This window comes from Vigna unguiculata, chromosome 4 (genome assembly GCF_037176805.1).
Source record: "Vigna unguiculata cultivar grain cowpea cultivar isolate G323 ecotype 2 chromosome 4, ASM3717680v1, whole genome shotgun sequence".
Lineage (NCBI taxonomy): Eukaryota > Viridiplantae > Streptophyta > Magnoliopsida > Fabales > Fabaceae > Vigna > Vigna unguiculata.
Genome location: NC_140795.1, coordinates 48,214,626 through 48,233,157, shown reverse-complemented (window position 1 = coordinate 48,233,157; position 18,532 = coordinate 48,214,626). Strand labels below are relative to the sequence as shown.

Here is an 18,532-nt window from a genome sequence, read left to right as displayed (position 1 = left end):
TCAAAGAAAATTACAAAGTTCTTAGTTACAAATACTTCACTCTGTTATCGGCACTTACTAAACAACAGATGCCTTTAGAGGAGAAGGTGAGACGAGTTTTAATGGATTACTTGTTAATTGACAACAATATAACTTCTTTTGGAAATCAACCATTTTTTTTATAAGCTGTCTCTTGCTGTTCTTATCTGTTATTGCTTTTGAAAAATATTAGTAAGTATGCTGCAAATATCATTATGGATTTATTGATCAAAAAAATCTACTATTAATCACTTTAGTATTTTTTTTTTATTGTTTTGTTGCTCTGCTAAATTTTATATTGAGTCACTGTGTTCTATATTGAAACAGTTATGTAATATGGATTATTTATATACTTAATCGATTAAATCCGAAAACGACTGATAAACTGATAAAATTTGAACCTTCAATTTTTCTTAGAACAGGGTCCAATGCAGTCATGCCATTGTCAAATTTTATTTTCCTTAAGAACTCTAGGCGGTTGAATATTTTAATTTTCCTTCTTGACTCTTCGTGTATTGGTCTATTATTCTTCCTGAGACTGACTTGTAAATTTTTATTTGTAATTCAAGAGTATTACCGAGTCTGGCATGTGCTTACACAAGTTTCTTACAATGGCTTCCAATGTCTTCTTCACTTCCAGTGATCGCTCTAGGCATCTTCTATCATGTTGTTTCTGCAAAATTTTGTCTTAAGGTACAAAATTTTAGTAATTATTAAAATTTCTTTTGTCTGTATTAAAGATTGCTTAAGGTACAAAATCTTAAGGTTGTGTAAAATTGAACTTATTTTCCACCCTTTTCTTTGTACAGGTATGCTTGCAGTTTACTTAGAAAAGACATGAAAAAGATAGTGATCACTCTTGATTCCTCATATATCCTATACTAGGAAAAACAAAGGGACAAGCAGGCTCTAGCAAAGGTACACGGCCTTAGCATATTTTTGGAATTTAATTTTCTTTCACTATTGTAGATCTTTGATACAAAAATTTCTTAGGCTTCTCTTGAAAGCATCAAGAAGCAAATTGGAGAAGGAATCTCACAAATTAACTCTGCAAAAGAGAGTTGTAATGCAAATAAAGGAAGTTCTTCTGGGTTTGGCTTGATAATCGATGGGAAGTCCTTAGATTATTCGCTTAACAAGAATTTGGAAAGGTCCTTCTTTGAGCTTGCCACTAATTGTGCATCTGTCATATGTTGTCGATCTTCACCCAAACAAAAAGCTCGTGTGAGTAGTACTATGGTTGTTGTGTGTGTGCTGCTACCCTATTTCTCCTTTAGCTCTTTCTAAAGTCGCCACCGCTTTCTGCCAACGTACCATGATATTATACAAAGAGAAAACTAGTAGAAGGGATTCAAATTGGTTTATCTGATGATGAGTTACCTAAACAGGTCCAAGGAAACTAATACACCTGAGAGAGATTGAAATTGTAAATGCTTCTAGACATATATTCTTAGACCTTTGAAATTGTATTTGATTTCTCTTTTTCTCTTAGGTTTCCATTTGTTTATAAGATTAGGAGAGGAGAATTTGTGTAGCAGTCACGTGATGTACCGAAAATGGTACTTGTATTTGTTAATGGAAGAAGCAATAGAAGCAATTTACAATATAGTCTACATATAAATGATCTTTATTATCTGATGCAAGTTCCAAAAACAACTAGAAACATGATACCTCTGTAAAGTGAGATTCATGATATTAATGTCAACTACAATACTATATAATAATAGTTCAATATCAGTACATGACCTTTCTTTTACATGTTCCAAGATAAAGAGAGTTTGATTTTGAAATTGGTGTATGGTAAACACATGTTGCAAGAAAGAAAGTTTATTATCTCATGGAGATGAAACTGTGTCAAAATTTTGTAGGATGAGATAGTTGTAGCAGAATGTTCTTCTCTAAGAAATTATTATCAAGGTATCCACATAAGCATACGTGTTGATAGTTAAGATAAAAAGAAATCAAAGAAGTATGAATAAAAAACTCAACAATATAACGAACATTAATTACACACTTCCATTCACAATTCACTCCATTTCCAACTCTTACGATGGCAGCAGAAGTTGTTGGTGGTGCTCTTCTTTCCGCTTTTCTTCAGGTTGCATTCGACAAGCTGGCATCTACTCAGTTTGTTGATTTCTTTCGCGGCAGAAAACTTGATGAGAAGATTCTCGGCAATTTGAACATCATGCTGCACTCCATCAATGCTCTCGCTCATGATGCTGAACAAAAACAGTTCACAGATCCACACATTAAAGCCTGGCTTTTTTCTGTCAAAGAGGTTGTCTTTGATACAGACGATCTCTTGGTTGAAATAGATTATGAAATCACCAGATGCCAAGTGGAAGCTGAATCCCAACATCAAACCTTTACTCATAAGGTATCAAATTTCTTCAACTCTACTAAAAGATAACCATCTTGAATTGAATGATGAGAAAAAGGAGATTGGTAGAAGGATAGTTGAGAAGTGCAAAGGATTACCTCTTGCTTTGAAAACAATTGGAAGTCTTCTCTGCACAAGGTCATCCATTTTAGATTGGCAAAGTGTATTGGAAAGTGATATATGGGACTTACCGAAAGAGGTTCAAATAATCCCAGCTCTATTATTGAGTTATCAACACCTTCCTTCTCACCTCAAGAGGTGCTTTGCTTATTGTGCTCTATTTCCAAAAGATTATGAGTTTGACAAGAAGAAATTAATTTTGTGGTGGATGGCCGAAGGTTTTGTTGACAAACAAGTCTCTTTGGATAAACACTTTTTGTATTCAGATTTGTTGTGTATTGAAATGAAGCACTACATGGTTCTTTTATAGGCCTTTGGACATGACTCTTCAACTACATTCATTAAATATAACTACTACCTAACTCACAATTAATACAACAACTTCCAACTACCCACATTTAAGTTTACCTAACACCAACTACCCACATTTAAGTTTACCTAACAAAATCCTCCCGTAAACTTAAATGATCTTCTTGTCCTTCATTCCGAGTATCATCTTATTGTTCTCAAACAAAGAGGATGGCAGCGACTTTGTAAACATATCTGCAGCTTGTGCTCGACTTTCGACGTGCTCCAACTCTACATTTCCTTCTTTCACTTGTTCTCGGATGAAGTGAAATTGAACATCAATGTGCTTGATTCTCTCATGATTGACCGGGTTCTTTGCCAATTCAATGGCCGACTTGTTATCAACTCGGATCACAATCCCCTTTTCTTGCTTAATTTCCAGTTTGCTTAGAAGCTTTCTAAGCCAAACTACATAGCAAACACTCCAGGATGCTGCAACGTACTCTGCTTCACATGTTGACAGTGTTACAATGGGCTGTTTCTTTGAAAGCCAGGTGAACGCCGTGCTCCCCATGAAGAATACATATCCAGACGTGCTTTTCCGGTCATCGACATCTCCACACCAATCACTGTTTGAGTAGCCGACTAGTCGGTAATCATCCGTCCTAGTATACATTAGACTAAGTGACACAGTTCCTCTCACATACCTTAGAATTCTCTTTAGGGCCTTCCAATGAGTATACCTCGGTTCCTCCATATATCGACTTGTTATTCCAACACTCAGCATTAAATTTGGTCTGGTATTTGTAAGATACCTGAGACTTCCAATCAGACTTCGGTATTTGCTCGCATCAACTCGGTCTCCATCTGCATACTTAGAAAGTTTTGTGCCCAATTCTATAGAGGTGGAAACCGGGTTGCAACTCGTCATCTTGAACTTAAACTACTTCTTTTCCACGTCTTCAACATCTTTTTGTGAATAGATGTCCCAAGCTGAAAGGTCTATCAAACCAACTTCTTCATTTAAAGCATCTAGTTATTTGTTACTGTGATAAGCTCATCATTAGCGAGACCAACATGGACACACGATCGCTTGAATTCCTGAAATTGAATTCATGTCCACTTGTGAGTATTCCCACTACGCATTACAATTTACTTAAAGAAATGTCAATTGACGATGGCTGTGACTCTCTTACAACCTTTTCGCTAGATTTCTTTCCAAATCTCTGTTATCTTTATTTGAGAAGATGTCGAAACCTACAAAGAATTTCACAGGAGGACACTCATAATCATCTCCAGAGAATGACAATTGCGGTATGCCCTCAATTTGAATCATTTCCTAGTGAAGGGTTATCTGCTCCGCAACTAGTCAGTTTTGAAATTTTTGGAGCGCAGAATTTGAAGTTGTTGCCAAAACACATGCAAGTCCTGCTTCCTTCTCTAAATCAACTATGGATAATTGATTGTCCACAAGTGGAGATGCCTCCGGATGGAGGGTTGCCATCAAATGTTAAACTTATGTATCTTTCAAATGTTAAACTTATGGCCTCCATGAGAGTGAACTTGGATAACACTTTGCAAATTGGAAAGCTGGACGTGGAGTGCTTTCCGGACGAAGGTTTGTTGCCACGCTCTCTCACCACTCTACTAATTACTGAGAGCCCCAATCTTAAAAGGCTAAACTATAAGGGTCTCTGCCACCTCTCCTCTCTCACACTTAATGGGTGCACCAACCTTGAATGCTTACCAGAGGAAGGTATACCCAAATCCATCTCTTCTCTTTCAATCTGGGATTGTCCATTGCTCCAAAAACGTTGTCAGAATCCAGAAGGCAAAGACTGGGAAAAGATTGCTCACATTGAACAACTGAGAGTTGGGAAATGGAAATAAGACAAAGAAGTTCAAAATTAGATGTGCATACTTGTCTTTTCTCTGTCTCTTCTACAGCTGCTAATTCTCCACAATATTTCTCTACCTTTTCCATTACACTTTTCTATAGTCGCAAATATTTCTCTCGATAGTATGAGTTTGGCAATCAAACACTTTTTTAGAAGTTGCTTCTTGTTATTGTTATATGTTATTGCTCTTGAACAAAATTAGGAATTAAGTTGCAAATATCATTATAGATTTGTTCATTCAAAAATTGTAAAAGTAATAACATTTTATAGTAATTTTCTATTATTTTGTTGCTCTGCTAATTTTATATTGAAACAGTTTGCTCTATATTGAATCAGTTTGTTAACGAAAACTACAATTTAAAATTTATTAATATATCTCATTGTGGTGATTGATTTATAGACATTCAATTTGAGTTAATCTTTTATCAAATTATTTTACTTTTTAAATGTTTTTGTTTATATAAGTTAACTTAACTTTATTTTTTTTGTTTGGATAAATTACGTAAATCAAACAGATTATTTAAATATCAAAGAATAGTTGATAATTCAAAATGCACTAATCCAAAAAACACATTTTATAGCTTAAATTTTATACCTGTTCTAATTTTTCAGATATAAAAAAGAGATGGTAGTAAAAATGTTGATAACTTTTAAACCAGTTTTAATTCCAACCGGTTTAAAACTCTTAAAAAGAAACATTTAATAACTATTATACTTAAAACCGTTATAGAAATAAAATGTGACCGCAATTTAATAATAATAAAAGTTATTCCACACCGTTTAGTTCCTGTAACGATATAGAAGTGAAATGTACTCTTCGGTCTTTTCCGCTTCTCGCATTCCCTGCTTCAAAGCAATTCTTTTTGACAAAGTCAGGTCTTCCCATTGTCTTGCGATTTTCCTTCTTCCTCTCGCGCACTCTCGCTGACGTTCTCGTCGCCATTGGTGGTGCTCGTGATGCATTCCCTTCTTCCTCTCGCGCATTGTCACTGACTGTTCCCGTCGTTGTTGGTGGTGCTCGTGACGTATTCCCTTCTTCCTCTCATGCTCTCGCATTCTGCTATGGTGGTGGTCTCTGATTGCCGGTAAAAGTTTATCCTCGTTTAGGGTTTTGGCAACGCAAAACTCCCCTTCGATGACCAATACTCGTCTCTCTGACCACCATCACCACGTGTTCCATGAAAACCCTCCCCTTGAAACGTTAAATCTCTTAGCCTAGAAGAACACGGCCAATCCGTGACTTATTATTGACTAATATTGGAAGTTAGAAGGGTGAATGTGTGTTGAATAGGGTTGGGGATTTTTTATGGAAAAAAAATTAGAAGCTCGTAAAAAGTAGCAGAAGAACGGAATGGCTCCGATGAAGGTTCAACCAGTTGCAATCAACATTGATTCTAAAGGTGAAGAACGTAGTGGTGGTTGGTGGTTGGGAACAAGTTGGTGTTGAAATTGTGGCTGAAATGGTTGTCCATGACATCTCGAGTTTATCCAACGAAGGTAATCTATGGAGCTGCTAAATTTTTTTTATTCAATAATGATACCGAAGCCACTATGAGTGCTTCAGTTAAAATTTGGCAAATGAATTTTGCATTCAATAGTTGTGCTTTACTAATTCTTGTGTTATTTTAGAAGTTGAAGGTTGGTGGCATTTTCAAATACTTATGTCCCTTTTTTCATCTACTATTTATCGCATTGTAGGAGCTTAACCATGAAATAAATATTGAGATGTTATTAATGTGTGGCAGTTTGTTATATTATTTTTTGTATTGGAATGAATATTTTGTGCTAGCCCTACATTCTAATTTCTATCACTAAAGGTTTTAAACTAACACTCAGTGACCTTGTGGCAGAGATTTATAAATCAGTGCCTTCCAATGTATGATTTGAGTTGGAAAAAACATGTTGCTTCTTGAAAACAGTACTTATGAGTGGTGAGACAAATGTTACTTACTTTCATATTTCTGCTAATTAGGAGAATAATCTTACATGAATGAATTGTTTTCATTCCTCTGTGTCTATGATTTTGATCAACAAGGCAGGGTTTGTGCATGCTATATATTTTGTGACTATTTTATCTTTTGAAAGGGGTTTTCATCACCTAAAATGAGCTTTATTCTTTTGTTGATTCCTTTCTTACAATTATTATGAAAGTAACTCTAAAGTTTCCTCTAGGCAATTGATCACAACACGTGCAAGATTTTTTACAAGATGTTGAACAAAGGTGTCTTTGATGTTATTAATGAATGCATTTCAACCGGCAAGAAAGTATGTGATGTACTAGGAGCTTTTATTTCCTTTTTTTTTCTCTCAATCTTATGATTTGTAGAGGAGCTATGTATTAAAGTTGTTAGAAAACATTCAGGAAACAATTAGAGTTACTTTGTCTAGTTGGTGAACATTGCAAAAGTGATATTGTTTCTTCAACAACTGATCATGTGTATAATTAATTGTTTTTATAATCAAATATAACCATAACCAGTTCCTATGGGTAAAAAATTATTCAATAATGATTTTAAGAAACATTGTTGCGGTGTGGCTTAAAATATTTATTTTTGCAAGTGACTTGATATTGCTGTCTTATTTGATCAAATGTTGACTCCTCTGTTGAATACTTTTGGTTATTGAAAATGTGTTCTTGTCTCAGGATGGAGTGATGGAGACTGCTAAAGATCTCAAAGGGCAAAGAAACATGGAAATATGGTCAAAATTTTAATCTGTCTTACACATTTTCTTTAGGTTTATATTGCTTATGCTTACATCTTTTTACTTACATGTTGAACATGTGAATGGATTCATCATGATAGATTGAACCGAGTTATGAGATAACTTAGTGATAAAGTTGAAAGGGAGAGTGAGAATGAGAGTGAGGTTATGCGTTTAATTTTTCTTACTAACACTTACGAGTTATAAGATTGTTTTTTATAAGGTTGTTTTTGTAGGTTTAGAAGAGATTGGAATATACAGAAACAACTTTTTACCAATTAAACAGCAGCCAGATAATCAAATTTCGATAATGAAAGCAGCAGAGAGTTTGGTCCAATCTGGTTCTGCTTGCTTGCTTCGGAAGAGAAGTGAGATTACGTTTGATGGCCTATTTAACATTGATAATCATATTAATTTTTGAATATCTAACCTTTGAATTTTCTTATACAGTCAAGGACTTGCACCACTGCCTCAACTATCTTCGTGTTACCTACGGGTCAAGTGAGTTCTATATTCCTATTTCCTGTTGAGTTTTTTTGTTGGCTGGTTTTTTAGTGCTTGAATTTCCGAAAGTTTTGGCCTTCTTTCTTGGATGCTTGCAATAGGTTTCATTGAATCAGAGCTCGAAGGAATTGACTCATTTTTGTTACCATCAGTTTTGTGACTACGGTTGTCGATTTCGACCATACCAACCTCAGGGTCATCGTCCTTAGAGTGCACAGGTACTGAAGTCGCACCATTTTCTTGCATGGTGGAATTATTACGGGACTTGCGTTTTCTTCCAGCTCCCACCATGCTATTTATTGGCTCAAACATTTTAGCCTTTTCTTTCCTTAACTCAGTGTTTGGTTTTGAAGGATTGTGCATATCACAGGAAATAGTCATGTGCTAAAACACAAATGTGAAGATCATTTGAACAAAAGGTCAAAATAACATTAGCTTCCCTAAAAGGAGAGGCACACTGAGGATTAAGAAAGAAGAACCTGATAAAGATTACATGATAAGAAAAAATGTGTAACCTTTACCGGAATTCTGATTTTGAGAGTTCCACTGGAAGTTTCAACTCGAGGCTGATCACCCTCTATCTTTTCTTTTCCTGAAGGTTGTGCAGGGCAGATAAATTTTATTCTTGCCGCAGCTTTCGCTCTTCTAGCGGATCCAATTCTAGCACCTTCTTCCCCAAATTCAGCCTCACCCTGCTTTTCATCTTCCTTTGCATCTTCCACTTTATCAAGTTTGGGAGATGAAAGATCTGCTTCTTTTCTAAAACCAGATTTGGATATTTCTCTATTGGGTTGTGATGACAAAACTAAATTCTTCTTTATTTTTTCTACCAATTTATCGCCAGGTTCCTCATCATTATAATCTTGAAGTGGGAAAATTTTGTCCCTTAAATCTTGCTTACGAGTATCTGACCTGTTCATCCCAAAACAGCATAGAAGTCAGGCAAAATACAGGAAAACTCAAAGGACTAGGAGAAAAAGAAAACAACAAGATTTTCAACCATCAAATAGAAATAAGAGCAGGGAAAAAGAAGAAGCAAAATTGATCACATCAATTTTCTTTCATAGTGCATGCATTGATTCAAACAATCAGATATCTCATTCACCAGTTACAAACAACCTTACTTTTTGGTAGATCCCTGTATGGTTGGTTCCACACTGAAGATCAAGTAATTTCATGGAAAATAAATTTGTTTTAACAATACAATCATATAGTGATGATTCAAATTACAACGCATGATAGAATGATGTGAGACCAGCAACTGAAACAGAGAGAATATTAGAACAATCTGCCAGCACTATATGGAAGTACCATGTTCATTGTGACTACCTTAATTTGTCGAGTGGAGAACATCACAGCTTGGACAGCCACAGCCCGTACCTTGTATCAGAGAATTGTTCGAGATTGGATAATTAAATCACTTTCAAGTGCTCCATGCACTAGCCAGGGCCTTCTTCAGGTTGGGCTTATCTATTTCGTTGTTGAAAACCAATATTTTATGTTTTTGTAGTTACCTTGTCATCATCATCACCATCACCATCATATTCTCCACAATATGGAGGGCATGCTGTGATATGTCGTTTCTTGTATGACCATAATTGTAAGTTTATTTGAAAATTAAAATTCAAATATGTTTTTTAAAGTGTCAAACGCACGATGATCTTTTACTTGGGTTTATTGTCATTCTCTGCTCAAAAAAGTAACTTCATAGAAAATTTAAGGTTTGATTTTGTGCTTCTGCTTCTTCTGTTGAAATTCCTTTGATTTTGATTATTACTTACTTTCTAATGCATATATATATATATATAAATATATATTGGTGACAGTGTAATATATATATATATATATATATATATATATATATATATATATATATATATATATATATATATATATATATATATTGGTGACAGTGTAATTATATCTTTATTTTTATGAAGTCCTCACCAGTTTCTCTTTACACTATGTGTGTATGTATTTCACATCAGAATAAACTTTGTAAAGCAAATACTTGGCAAAGAGCACAGCCCACAATTGATGTTGTTTTACTTTTATCTGAGATAAAAATTGGCATTGGGAAAAATGAATGGCCAATACAAACAGCAAATATTCTTGCAGTAATGGCTGCGACAGCTACGCTTCCGGGGCAAACTTAAAAGTATCTGAGTCTTTTAACTTAGATGTTATCAGTACTGGTTAGTGTAACCAAGCTGCAGCGACAGTTAAGTGCAACCATGCTGGAGAAATTGCTGGAATGAGAAGGTTGTATAACAGCATTGGTGGATTTCAATCTGGTGTTGCACCTCCTGGTGGTCTTGGACTTGGAGCTGGACTTCAGAGAATTATATCGAAAGCTTTTCCTCAGCACCCACAAGTTGAGGATGACTCTTTTAATGGAATGTTGCTTAATAAGTTTGTGCGTTTACTTCAGCAGTTTGTCAACGTAGCAGAGAAAGGTGGGGAAGTGGTCAGATCTGAATTTCGTGATACTTGCTCTCAGGCCACAGTGCTGCTTTTGTCACATTCGGTAAACATTTCTTGCTGCTGCATATATCATCTGATTATGCTAATGCAGACTAAAGTTTAGGTTAGAAAAATAAATACAAATACACTTTATTTAAAATCTCTGCTTTTGTTATTTTTTGAAGGAAAATATGGTTGTGCTACCTCTTATCTTAAAGATGTAGCTTTATCTTTGGACAAGTTGCGGGAAGGCTATGTTGAGGTGTGTCTAATCACTACAGTAGTATTCCTCTGATGCTAGAATGGTTTTTGTACTTAGAACCTTTAACAAATGTCCTATACATTATGATGATGGGATGCTATAGTATACGGTTTCTAATTTGGTTACTTGTCTAGAAGAGGACACTTTTTAAAACACACTTTTGAGTGCATTTTATTAGGGAGATTAATTACAAATTTTTCTGTTCCTTTCATTTGTGTGTTCTATTTATTCTAGTTTTTATCTAATAAATTTGAACCAATAATATAATTTTTATCTATTAGAAATGTGATCAGTATTATATTTCATATAAAATTTAGATTGTATTTTATGTGAATATTAGATTGAATGAAATTTGTTGTTTGGATGTTTTGGATAATTATTACCTGTTTTGTATGTGGTAATAAGCAAAAACAAACTTTTCATTAAAAAATGAAAAATCACTTTTTATACCGGTTTAAGTCAGAAGGGGTATGAAAGGTGGAACTTTTTATACCGGTTATAGAACAAATATAGAAAGTTGAAACTTTTTATACCGCTTATATCTATACCGATTCTACAACCGGTATAAAACACTTTTCTTAACCGGTATAAAAAGGTTTTTTTGCACTAGTGATGATATTCTATAATCATTCTTGGTTAAAGTTCTTTTTTTTTTTCCGAGGTTTGTTAAGATATTTTCGATTAATATTGTCGAAGCTTTTATCCATTGAAGTAGATCCAAATTGTTTTCTCAATCGAGGCTAATTTTCCAACATTGTTAGTTGGATTTTTTTGTTTTGTCGACATTGACTAAAGCAATCCTAGTTAAGGTTAATAAAAATTTTCAAGTTAACATTTAAAAAAAAATCCTAAACATTATTGTCAGAAAAATAACATTTTTAAGGACTACTAATAAATTATATTATATAAATATATATTTTTATATTTTTATTTATTTTTATAATTTGTTGTTAGTTAAAAGGATGAAATAGTAGATTTATAAAAATTAATTATTTAATTTTGATATGCATAAACATATACATAAATGCCAGAGACACGTGTACTTTATCATTGATCAAGTACATCACTGACTCAGTAGCATAGTCAATTGAAGCTGTAGCTACTGCAACAAGATTGCAGAATGTCCTTAAATCAATTTGGCTGAACAATTATTTATCTTAAATTTGTTTAATTTCTCACATTTTTAGTCCAAAACATGCAGCTAGCTATGATGGCAATTAACATTGTGACAATTTCTTCACATCTGTTTAATGTTGACAGGTTGAGACCATTCCTTCACAGGTACTACTTTGTGACTGTTCGTAGTTCATGTGTTATATTTTGCAACCGAGTCGTAACCTTTTACACAAAAACTTTAAGACAATGATGTTATGGGTCTTTATTTTTATATAGTGTTTAACTTTGTCTATTATATCCAATGTGAGACTTTGATTCACACTTGGACTATTTCCAACAATCTTCTTCCAAGAGTGAGTCCACTTTTTTTTTTTTTTTCTTTTTCATATGATATATTTTTCTTTAGGTATAAGTGACCCCTGGTTTACACCAAAATCTTAAGGCAATGATGTTATGAGTCTTTATTTTTATAAGTGTTTAATTTTGTCCATTCTATCTAATGTGAGACTTTGACTCACACTTGGATTATTCCTAACTTGGATTATTCCTAACACGAATCACTATAGTTCTTCACCTTGAGTTGTATCTTGATTTTTCAACTCTTTCATCCATGTGTTCTTAGCCATTGATGTGGGTAAAAGCACTTATGAAAGAAAGTATAATTTTTATTATGAAATTTACTCTTAAAGTAGCAACAACAAATAACCTAGAGTTAAATAATTAGAAGGGAGAAAAAGTATTCAGAGAAGGAAAGATAAATAAGCAGATAGGAAATATCACTAATAAAAAAAAACTTTTTATGTTTGTTATTGTTGACATCAGAGAAATGTCTGACGTTATTACCTGTGTTATAAATTGATATTGGAGGTATCATCAAATGTAATTTTAAGTCGAACGTGGTCTGTAATACACTTAAATTAATGTTTGTTCTCTAAGGAACCAAAATAAAATTTGGAGCCAATTTAAATAAAAAAGGGCAGAATTTTACGTATGTTAGGACATTAATAGAAGTAAAATTCCGTCAAATGTTGCTCTAATCGACATAATTTTACGTCTGTTAAAACAAATGTCAAATTCTTTCTTTTTTTATGTTTTACTTACATTTGTCAATTAACCAAATCTGATGATAATCAGAAAGTCACAACGCAGAATATATATTTCAAAACAAAAATTATGGTAATACAAAATGTAGATTTCATAATCTAAAATTCTTTCTTCAACGTTTTAATCTAAACTAAATATGATAATAATCTTAAAGCTAAACCTAACTCCAATTTTGGAGGAGAAATGTTGCCCACTCTTTTCTTATTTGCTGCATTGCCCCATGTGAAATAGATGATCAATTCTTGAGGGACTAAAGTGAGTAAAGTCGCAAAAATTAATGAGAATGAATTAGAGTGGCAAGAATTGACTAATGAAAACATATAAAGCAATGAAAATGAGAATGTAACATGCAACAACAATGGAAAGCACGAAAAACAGTGAGTTACTATGAAAAATAAAAAGTGTTTGATGGAATGTCCGAGTGAAAATGAAAACCGGACAAAACTGTTTGATAAAATGCCTGAACGAAACTGAAATATTAAATGAATTATGAGAGCAATTGGAACACACTTTAATCAATACAACAATGTAATGAGCTACTTTAGAACCATAAAACTAAACTAAAACAACAAATTGAAACCAAGAAACAAAATTAGACAGCAAACTGAAATGAAAACAGTGAGTAGTGTATGCGACTGAAAACTAAATTATGAAGATTGATAAGAAAAACTGAATTAAGATGCAATAAAATGGTTTGAATCATGGACGCAACATGCAATGTAGTCTAGAAACATACTAATTGAAAACTATAACCGAGAATTGATACTAAGAACAAGTGCAGAATTAGATTTTTAAGATGGGGAAAACTAACTAAACTAATAAACCTAACTTTCTAAAATGGGGTAAAAACTGAAATATGCAATCAAAACTGGAATTAAAGCCATGAACAAGATTCAAATGATGAAACTAAACTTAAATAATGCATAAAATTGTAAAATGAATTCAGAAACTGAAATCTAATATGCAGAACCAGTGCTAAAATCTGAAAATGAAAGATCAACTATATTAACTACCATAACTATATTACCTACCATGATGAACAAATGAGAACTCTGAATTGAAATGTGAATTATGAAATGGAAACACAAGTTGAATCATGAAAACAGATTAGGGACCAATTTAACCGGTTCAGCATTTTACAAGTTGTTCTTCAATGATTGCTTAAAACTGCTGAACTCCAATTCTCTGCACCATACAGCTGCTGTCACCTTTTTTTTTTCTTTTTTCTGAAAATCCTAATATCAACAAAAATAAATTACTAAAAAAAATCTAACTGTTAGAATGCAAAATTAAAAAAGATTTAGAAAAACTAATATTTATTGAAGGAAAACCAAATCTGTCCTTAAACAAAGAAATAAAAGCAAAAGGTCTAAAAAAAGTATAATTAGTCTAGAAAAGTATGAACAAATGGAGACTTATCAGCAGGTTATTAAAAAGGAATTAAAGTTCATGATGTATAAAGAGATAATTGTTTCCTGTGTTCATTGTAATATTACAGCAGGGTCTGAGGCTGTAAAATTCTACAACATATCATATAGATAAATCAAAATATCATGAAAACCATCGATACCACTTATTTAAATTAACAATCTTAGAGGAAGTAAGATGAGATTCAATTAGCGGTTCAATCTTGATCTACTAAACAAATAATTCTTGGGAAATGTTTTTGTAAGATGGTCACTTCAACTCTCCAAATCTTATACACTCATGATGTCTTTACATCATGTTATCATGACTTTATTAACTAAGAACAGAGATGGGAAAGGACATAATATGCTTACTATTAAACCAAATTGAAAAAATGATAAAAAAGAGGCGAAGAAGTACTAATAAATTAAATCTCGGCTAATTAGAAATTACTGACTAAACATCTACTGAACTAGCTTAATTACCTCATGATAGTCAATTAAGTGAATAAATAGAGGATGAGAATTAGTACATCAAAATAAATTTGCATGAATATAAGATAAAGCAGAAAAGATATTTACTTTTATATAAAGTTTTGGTTTCAAAATACGATATACCAAGTCAGATGTCACTACTGCTTTATAATCAGACAAGTTTTGCTTTATATTCATGGATTACAGCTGTGAGCAATTTGTCTGATTCGAAAGACTCAACTATTATTGCTTCACGGGGACTCAACTTTCCCTCCATTCACAATTTCATACTTTACAACCTTTGAATGAATATTACTACTCACATTTATAATGGCGAATCAAACTTATCGAATGTTTGAACTGTCCATTCGTAATCTAAAGAGAACTGTGGAACAAAGCTGAGAAAAATTGCGATAAAAGAAAATGATGTTCCACTATCCTTAAAGTCAAGTCATCGTCGTAAAATAGCCACATACTCGTTTCATCGGTATAGCATCCCTGCACTTGGATTTCAAATTACACACTTCCATTCACCATTCACTCCATTTCCAACTCTTACGATGGCAGCAGAACTTGTTAGTGGTGCTCTTCTTTCTGCTTTTCTTCAGGTTGCATTCGAAAAGCTGGCTTCTACTCAGTTTGCTGATTTCTTTCGCGGCAGAAAACTTGATGAGAAGCTTCTCGGCAATTTGAACATCATGCTGCACTCCATCAATGCTCTCGCTCATGATGCAGAACAAAAACAGTTCACAGATCCACACATTAAAGCATGGCTTTTTTCTGTCAAAGAGGCTGTCTTTGATGCAGAGGATATCTTGGATGAAATAGACTATGAAATCACCAGATGCAAAGTGGAAGCTGAATCTGAACCTCAAACCTTTACTTACAAGGTATCAAATTTCTTCACCTCTACTTTCAGTTCGTTTAACAAGAAAATTGATTCAGGACTGAAAGAAGTGGTAGAAAAACTAGAATATCTTGCCAAGCAAAAGGGTGCTCTTGGTTTGAAAGAGGGTACTTATTCTGATGATAGATCACGTAGTAAAGTGTCACAGAAATTGCCATCATCTTCTTTGGTGGTTGAAACTGTTATTTTTGGCAGGGATGCGGACAAAGAAATGATCTTTAATTGGCTCACATCTGAAACCGACAATCATAACCATCCATCAATACTTTCTATTGTGGGAATGGGTGGGTTGGGTAAGACCACACTCGTCCAACATGTATACAATGACCCAAAGATGGAGGAGGCTAAATTTGAAATCAGAGCTTGGGTTTGTGTTTCCGATCATTTTGATGTTTTGACAGTGACAAAAACAATTCTTGAGGCAATCACTAAATCTAAAGATGATAGCAGAGACCTAGAAATGGTTCATGGAAGATTGAAAGAAAAAGTATCTGGAAAGAGATTTCTTCTTGTTTTAGATGATGTTTGGAACGAAAGGCGAGAAGAATGGGAGGCTGTGCAGACTCCTCTTAGCTATGGGGCACCAGGAAGTAGAATTCTTGTGACAACACGTGGTGAGAAAGTTGCTTCTAACATGATGTCTGAAGTGCATAGGCTAAAGCAATTAGAAGAAGAGGAATGTTGGAAACTTTTTAAAAAGCATGCACTAAAAGATGATGATCATGAATTGAATGATGAGAAAAAGGAGATTGGTAGAAGGATAGTTGAGAAGTGCAAAGGATTACCCCTTGCTCTGAAAACAATTGGAAGTCTTCTCCGCACAAAGCCATCCATTTCAGATTGGCAAAGCGTATTGGAAAGCGACATATGGGACTTACCCAAAGAAGTTGAAATTATCCCTGCTTTGCTATTGAGCTATCAACACCTTCCTTCTCATCTCAAGATGTGCTTTGTTTATTGTGCCTTATTCTCCAAAGATTATGAGTTTGACAAGAAGGAATTAATTTTGTTGTGGATGGCTGAAAATTTTCTCCATTACTCTCCAAAGAGCAACAATCTAGAAGAAATTGGTGAACAATATTTTGATGATCTACTAACGAGGTCTTTCTTTCTTCAATCAAGCTTTAAAATGCGATTCACCATGCATGACCTTATGAATGATTTGGCAAAATATGTTTGTGGAGACTTCTGTTTCAGGTTGAAATTTGATAAAGGAAATTGTATACCCAAAACATCCCGTCATTTCTCATTATCATTCCTTGACACAGAATACTTTGATGCTTTAGGGAGTTTAACTGATGCTGAAAGATTGCGTTCATTTCTTCCACTTACAAGTAACGCTTTCTATGAGAATCTTCCTTGTCAATTCAAGGTTTTGACACATGAATTGTTCTCCAAGTTGAAGTTTTTACGCGTCTTATCTTTGCATGGATATTCTGATCTAAAAGAGGTCCCTGATTCTGTTGGTAATCTTAAACATCTTCGTTCGATAGACCTTTCCTGTACTTTGATACAAAAACTACCCGACTCAATATGTTTGCTTTATAACTTGCTAATACTGAAGTTGAACCATTGTTTTTACGTGGAGGAATTGCCTTCAAATTTGCATAAACTCACAAAATTGCGTTGCCTGGAATTTGAAAATACAAAAGTGACAAAGATGCCTATGCATTTTGGAGAATTGAAAAACCTCCGTGTACTGAATATGTATTGTGTTGATAGAATTAGTGAGTTTAGTACTAAGCAACTAGGAGGACTCAATCTTTATGGAAGGCTATCAATTAATGATGTGCAGAATATTGTGAATCCTCTGGATGCATTGGATGCAAATTTGAAAAATCAACACCTTGTGGAGCTTGAGTTAAAATGGAATGCGAATCACATCCCCGATGATCCAAGGAAAGAAGAGAAAGTGCTTGAGAATCTACAACCTCCCAAACACTTAGAACATTTGTCAATAGAGAACTATGGTGGTACACAATTCCCAAGTTGGGTATTTGATAACTCATTATCAAATTTGGTGTTTTTACATTTGGAGAACTGTAAGTATTGTCTATGGTTGCCTCCCTTGGGACTTTTGTCATCTCTGAAGTCCCTCGAGATTACGGGGCTTGATGGAATAGTGAGCATCGGTGCTGAATTTTATGGGAGCGACTCTTCTTCATTCAGGTCCTTGGAAACATTGAAATTCTACAACATGAAAGAATGGGAAGAATGGGAATGTAAAACGACTTCTTTTCCACGACTTCAACATCTTTCTATCGATAAATGCCGCAAGTTGAAAGGTCTGCCAGAACATCATCTTCATTTAAAGGAACTGTTTATCAAGTCCTGTGATAAGGTCATCATTAGTGGAAACAACATGGACACATCGTCGCTTCAAGTATTGAGTTTTTATTCATGCCCACTTGTAAATGTTCCTATCACCCATTACCATCTCCTTGAAGAAATGAGGATTGGCAATGGTTGTGACTCTCTTACAATCTTTCAGCTTGATTTCTTTCCAAGGCTTCGTTTACTTAAATTGAAAAGGTGCCAAAACTTACAGAGAATTTCACAGGAGCAGACTCATAATCATCTCAAGGAACTAACAATTGTTGAATGCCCTCAATTTGAATCCTTTCCCAATGAAGGATTATCTACTCCGCAACTACAAAAGATTAAAATCCGAGGAGATGAGAATCTGAAGTTGTTGCCAAAATGCATGCAAATCCTGCTTCCGTCTCTCGGTGAACTGCGAGTAATTGAGTGTCCAAAAGTGGAGATGTTTCCAGATGGAGGTTTGCCATCAAATATAAAAGATGTGTCTCTTTCAAGTTTCAAACTTATCGCCACCCTGAGAGAGAACTTGGATGCCAACACATGTCTTGAAAGCTTGTGTATTGA

The 18,532-nt window shown here is 34.1% G+C and overlaps 1 long non-coding RNA gene and 2 pseudogenes across 5 annotated transcripts; all 3 read left to right on the top strand.

The window, feature by feature from the left end:
- The first annotated feature begins 2,068 nt into the window (after positions 1-2,068).
- Positions 2,069-4,929, top strand: LOC146887339 (uncharacterized; annotated as a pseudogene).
- A 494-nt stretch (positions 4,930-5,423) lies between these two features.
- Positions 5,424-10,586, top strand: LOC146887338 (uncharacterized). Of its 5 annotated transcripts, none has more exons than XR_014994494.1 (8): positions 5,426-6,204; positions 6,558-6,638; positions 7,352-7,407; positions 7,647-7,778; positions 7,861-7,911; positions 8,016-8,132; positions 8,268-9,373; positions 9,903-10,556. It is a non-coding gene; the product is annotated as an uncharacterized LOC146887338 (long non-coding RNA). The 5 variants fall into 5 exon arrangements; XR_014994493.1 differs by adding an exon at positions 10,563-10,586 and having other exon boundaries at positions 5,429-6,204; positions 7,352-7,778; positions 9,903-10,441; XR_014994491.1 differs by having other exon boundaries at positions 5,424-6,204; positions 7,352-7,778.
- Positions 10,587-14,982: 4,396 nt separating this feature from the next.
- LOC146887337 (putative disease resistance RPP13-like protein 1) lies at positions 14,983-18,532 on the top strand (annotated as a pseudogene).